Consider the following 6,152-nt stretch of genomic DNA (forward strand, 5'->3'; position numbering starts at 1 on the left):
GGATTAGGCCCTGGAAACCGTTTCCTTCAGGTGGGATCCACAAGGTCAAACGTGACTGGAGATTGCGACTATGCAGACGGTTTGAGGAGAAAGGCCGGCCCTTTAAACCATGTTGTGCTGCTCAGTTGCGCTGCTGCAACAGAGCGGGACCCATAATCTGCTGGGTTGAGTTCGGATGGAATGTGCTTCCACTGGTTGGAGCATGTTGATTGGAGGATGCGTTGGACCCTGTTATGCACGTACACATAAAATCTTCGTGACTGATTGTGGATGTAGCCTAGCATGACTTTACCGTCAGTGTAGTACTCAATGTCGTCAAACGTGATGTCTATTTCTGCTACTATCAGCTCCGCAATTCAACTGCAAGCACTGCGGCACATAACTCTAGCCTTGGAATTGTGAGGCCAGCTTGAGGAGCTAGCTTTGTTTTCCCAAACACAAAGCCGATTTCTGTTTTGTTTGAAGTAGACAGTTTGATGTAAGCGACAGCTGCAATGGCTCTCACGGATGCATCAGCGAATACACAAAGTGTTTTGGTTTGGGTGCCAGATGTAGAGAGAGAAGTGTAGGGGCGTGGTAACTGGAGATCTTCTAAATCTAGAAGTGAGTCCTTCCAATTGCTCCACTCTGCTTTCATGTTGTCTAGGAGTGCTGCATCCCAGTCATCCGTCAAGCTGGTAAGTTCTCTGAGAATCAGTCTGCCTTGAATTGTGATTGGAGCAAGAAACCCTAGGGGGTCGTAGAGACTATTGACAGTAGAGAGGACACCTCTACGTGTGAAGGCCTTTTGCTCGTTGTCAACTTTGAATGTGAAAGTGTCTGTGTTAACATTCCACAGCAGCCCTAAACTGCATTGCACTGGCGAGTCTTGAGCGCACAGGTCCAAGTTTCCAATATTTTTTGCCCTGTCTTCTGGTGGAAAAGCCTCTAGGACTGTAGGTCGGTTGGAGATTACTTTGTGTAGTCTGAGATTTGAGGAAGCAAGAGTCTGTTGAGCTTGTTGGGGAACTTGTATAGCCTTTTCTTCAGTAGAAAATGACTTGAGAGTGTCATCAACGTAGAAATCTCGCTCAATGAATGCCCGCACCTCACTCCCAAAATCTAGCTCACCAGTCGCTGCTGCTTTCTTCAACCCATATATGGCGACAGAGGGGGAGGGACTGTTCCCAAAAATGTACACCCGCATGCGATACTCTATAACTTCAGATGACATGTCGTTATCTTTGTACCACAAGAAGTGGAGAAAGTCTCTGTGGCTCTCTTTGACAACAAAACAGTGGAACATGTGTTCAATGTCTGCCGTTATGGCCACCTGCTCCTTTCTGAATCTTTTGAGCACCCCAACAAGACTGTTGTTGAGTTTGGGGCCCGTTAGCAACACGTCGTTGAGAGAGACTCCTTCATATGGGGCGCTTGAGTTGAACACGACCCTAATTTTGGCAGGTTTCTTTGGATGGTAAACTCCAAACAAAGGGAGGTACCAGCATTCCTGGTTCTAACTGAGAGCTGGTGCCACTTCAGCATGTCCTCTGGTAAGCATGTTCTCCATAACCTCCAGAAAGTGTGTTTTCATTTCAGGTCGTTTTTCAAGAGTGCGCCGGAGTGACATAAGGCGATCGTAGGCCAGTTGTCTGTTGTTTGGGAGCTGTTGCCGTGGCGATCGGAAAGGCAGAGGACCAACCCAGCTATTGTCACTGGCCTGTAGAACTCTGAGTCTATTATTTGGAGAAACTGCATATCCTCAACTGATGGTGCAAGTCTGTGATCATCCGCTCTGTGTGTGAAAACCTGCTGACCAATGCTGTCCACATTACATCCTGACACATGAAGGCTTGAGGGGCTGTGACTACGCTCAGGAGCTTTGATGAATGTCTCTTTAACAGTTATTTGACTGTTGCATGGCTGAAAATGGCTTGCACGGCCATTCTCCAGTATGAAAGTCTTATAGCTGTTCACGTGTAGGGGTCTGTGCACTCCATCAAGACAGACGTCACCTACCACGACCCAACCCATGTTGAGTCTCTACAGATGCAAATGGGGCATCGTCTGGGCCATTTATTTGCTCCTGGACTTTATGGACTCGAAGCATGTCTTGTCCCAACAGTAGTAGTATGTCGGCATTTGGGTCTACTGGCGGGATCAAGTTAGCAATCTGTCGTAGATGGGCATGGTGGTGGACAGCTTCTGGAGTTGGTATCTCAGAGCGGTTATCTGGAATATCGTTACATTCCAGGAGTGTTGGCAGAGGAAAACTTGCCTTTCCATTCACTAACTCTACTATAAAACCAGAAGCACTTCTTCCTGATACTCCTGTGAGTCCGGCACACGTCTTTAACATGTACGGCCGACTCTCTCCTTGGATCTGAAAAACATCAAAGAACTGGGAACGTGCCAGCGATCGATTGCTCTGATCGTCCAAGATTCCATACATTTTCTTTTTTCTTTTTTTTGTGTCCCGTTTGGATCTTTAGCCATCAGAATTGTTGTCTTAAGGCCAAGAAAGATGCCAAGCGGATTTATTTTACCAAGTGGATCATCATGGCCTTGCCATATTGGTCCATTTGATTGACCTTTATTATAATTATGAATTTATTTTATTTTCGTTGCTACAAACGGGACAGACATGACTGGGGGATAGGACAGGGAGAAAGAATGAAAGAAAGAGAGGGAGAGAAAGAAAACCAAAGGGGAGAAGAGACGGTGAGAAGGGGGGAAGAAAAAAAAAAAACAAACAAAACACCTGGATCACCTGTATGGAGAAAAAAACAGAAGAGAAAGCAAACAACAAAGAGCAACATAATAAAAAAAACAGCACCATCACAATAAACTAGCTAGCAGTAGATAACAGTAGATACTAAATAATAATCAGAATCAGAATCAGAATCAGAAAGGGTTTATTGCCAGATGTTGAGCAGGTTTACAACATTAGGAAATTGCTGCGGTGCTTCAGTGAAACATACTGTCATAAAAATATAAAAATAAGAATAAGAATTAAAAGTGCTAAGTGGATAGATATATACATGATATATACATGAGTGCAGGTGGTGATCAGTGCCAAACATGGAATGATGCAGTGAACACAGCGTAGGGTCATGTGTTAGTGGTGGGAACAGTCATATGGTTATTGTTCATGTGTCCGACAGCAGAGGGGAAGAAACTGTTCTTATGGCGAGAGGTTCTGGTGCGAATGGACCGGAGCCTCCTGCCTGAGGGGAGCAGGTCAAACAGACTGTGTCCAGGGTGAGAAGGTGCAGTACGCAAGATAGACAGCGCACAATGTGCTTTGAGGCAGCAGCCAAGAAAGGTGTAGTCCGCGTCTGTGAACACCCGTGTGTACACCTGTGTGCATACCTGTGTGGATCAGCATGCTTGTATTCCAAAGGTTTCTCCATGTAACGATCTGCTAGGGAGTGTGGGGAGCCATAGCCCCGTCCACCAGGGTATGAAGCAGGTATGGAGGAGATCCAGGCCCCAGATATCCAGAGGCCCCAGAGTACAAGGACCCGAGGAGGACCACCAAAGGGGGGGAACCGTGCCACCCTCCTGGGAAGAGCTGAGTAGAGCCCCAAAGAGAGGTCACCCCGCAGCTAGGAGCAGAGGCCAGAGGGGGTTGCAGTGGCGTGCCCGCGGGCTCTGCCGGCAGCCAGCTGTGCCAGAGAGGACCGAGCTTCAGGCCCAGAGGCCAGAGGCCTGAGGGCATCCCACCCCCCGGAAGGAGCCCAGCCGGGCCACAGGCGCCAGGCCCCGCCAATCGGCCACCAGGAGTGAGCCGGTACATACATGAGCGCCCAGCCCCAGACGACAAGGACCACCAACACACCAACGTCTGAGGGCATCAGCCACCGGCAGGGAGTGTGGTGAGGGGAGATAGGCCTCCGTACTTTAGAGGGCCTGAGATGTACCCAGAGAGGTTGAGTCTAAGACCCAACCTGACATATAGACACAGACGAACAGGCACACGCGGACACAAACGTGCATTCCCACCCCATATGCACAACCAAATACTCGGCACTCACCCAACGTGTAGACAGACACAAATAGACACTGCACAGACACACTCCCCAAACATACTCTATATCCCAGGTCCAGGTACCCCCGACCCTCAGAGGGGCAAGCCGCACCTAGACCCAGGAGATGTAACCCTTGATTCCATACATTTTCTTTGTTTGCTCTCTGTGTCCAGCAGGGTATACATTCACTAGTGTGATTTTTGAACATTCTCTGGCGCTCACTCCTTCCCCACACACCTCAGTACACCGAGACGTGACTTCTTGGGTGTCTGCTTTGTCCTCTCCCCGCCTTGCTGTGGGGAAGGGGGCATTTAGACTCCCATGGTGCTGGACCTGGGTGGAGGGCAGAAATGTGATTTTTGCTGTCACACTCAGTGCACATGATTTCTGATTCACAGTTCTTGGCTAAATGGTCAGTAGATGAGCAGCAGCGAAAGCAGACATTTAATTTTTTGAGAATCTGTTTGCGCTCTTCCAAGGGTTTCTCTCTGAACCCTCTGCACCTTTTCAGAGGATGAGGCTTGTTGTGAATTGGGCACTGTTTATTTGGATTCACAGCACATTTGGATTTTTCTGCATCTGCCTTGTACTTGAGTTTTGTGAACAGATATGGGCCCTTTGGGGAACCTTTCATGCATGTGTTTTCGTTCTGTTGTTATGGGTTGGTTAGGGCTGTGAACGCTGAAGCTAGGGTCAGTTCGTGTTCTGGCTTCAGTGCGAATGAAGTTGACAAACACAGCACGCCATAATCGTGCTTGTACTTTGAACCAATATTCATCCATCTTTCTTGTAGATTGTATGGCAATTTTTCGACTATCGCTTGGATCCCTGTTGATGTGTCTAAGTAGGACAAGCCAGGTAAGTAACCATCCAGCTTAGCTGCCTCTAGCTCTAACATTAGGTCGGCAAGATCACAGAGTTTATAAGGCTCTTTAAGTGTGATTTTATTGACGCTGTCAACCTTTTGAAAGAGAGCTTGCTCTACAGCTTCTGGGGAGCCATATACTTCTTCAAGTCTGTCCCAAGTCATAGCTAAACCAGCTTCAGGGCATCTGATATTGACAGCTCTCATTTGTTTGGCTTGTTTAGCTGAATCTTTACCAAGGTAGCGCACCAGCAAATCCAGCTCTTCTCCTGGTGAAAGGTCTAACCAGCAATTGTGGTTTTGAAAGATGATTTCCATGCCCAGTCCATGCCCATGGGTCGGTCATCAAAGCTGGTAAGGCCTGTAGTAATGAGCTGGCTGCGGGCTAGATATTTGGCAAGGTCGTAAGTCGGTTGGCTCGGGGCATGTTCATTGTGAGCACAACTGGATTTATATGGTGTCTGAACAAGAGGGGTAAACTCTTTGTAGCTGGTGGATAGGGGCTTGTACAGTTCGTTATGAGTGGCAGCACAGTTTGTTTCGTTTCCCTCTTTTACAGCAATTTCTTGAAAGGCGGGTGCAGGGTCTTTGTATTCAGTTTTTACTGGGGCTGTTGATTCTGCTGCATTGATAGCTGTTTGTTCCAAAACATACTGCGCAGTGCGTTTTTCTTTGTTCTCAGATAGGGATGGCCCATTTCTCTCTTTGCATATGAGGCTCTTGCTTGAGCAGCTTCAGCCTTTGCTTTTGCTCTGAGCAGTTCAATGCTAGCTGACGAGCCTGCTTTTGATGGTGGTTTGTGGGAACGGACTGACTCTGTCTCGGTTTTGAAGGATTTACTTTCAGACATTTTGGATTTGTTGTATTTTGATTGCGTCCGTCCGTTTACTTTACTTAGCTCTATAGGATGGTCATGGCTCCACGCGGTGGCTTCTGTAGCTTTGATGTTTGCCGTGGTGCTGTCTTTTCACTGTAATTGGCCTCGCTAGAAGTCTGACTAGCTATCCAAACAGCTAAACATGAAGCCAGGAACTCCAGACAATAGATGAGATCTTATGAAATTTACTGGTTCTTTCATTTTGTCATGATTCGGCTGTGTGGCAGGCAGGAGAAGGACCCAAACGCAAACTCATGGAGACAAAACGTAAACTCAAAAACACAGCTTTAATGCTGGCATAAAGTGAAACACAAAAAACAGTACTAAACTTAAACTGGGGAGACTAAAGCACGAGGAGCCACAGGGAAAAATCACACAGCTATGAGGGAGACTACGACAC

This window comes from Haplochromis burtoni, unplaced genomic scaffold (genome assembly GCF_018398535.1).
Source record: "Haplochromis burtoni strain Fernald_Lab_line unplaced genomic scaffold, NCSU_Asbu1 Contig_809, whole genome shotgun sequence".
Taxonomy (NCBI): domain Eukaryota; kingdom Metazoa; phylum Chordata; class Actinopteri; order Cichliformes; family Cichlidae; genus Haplochromis; species Haplochromis burtoni.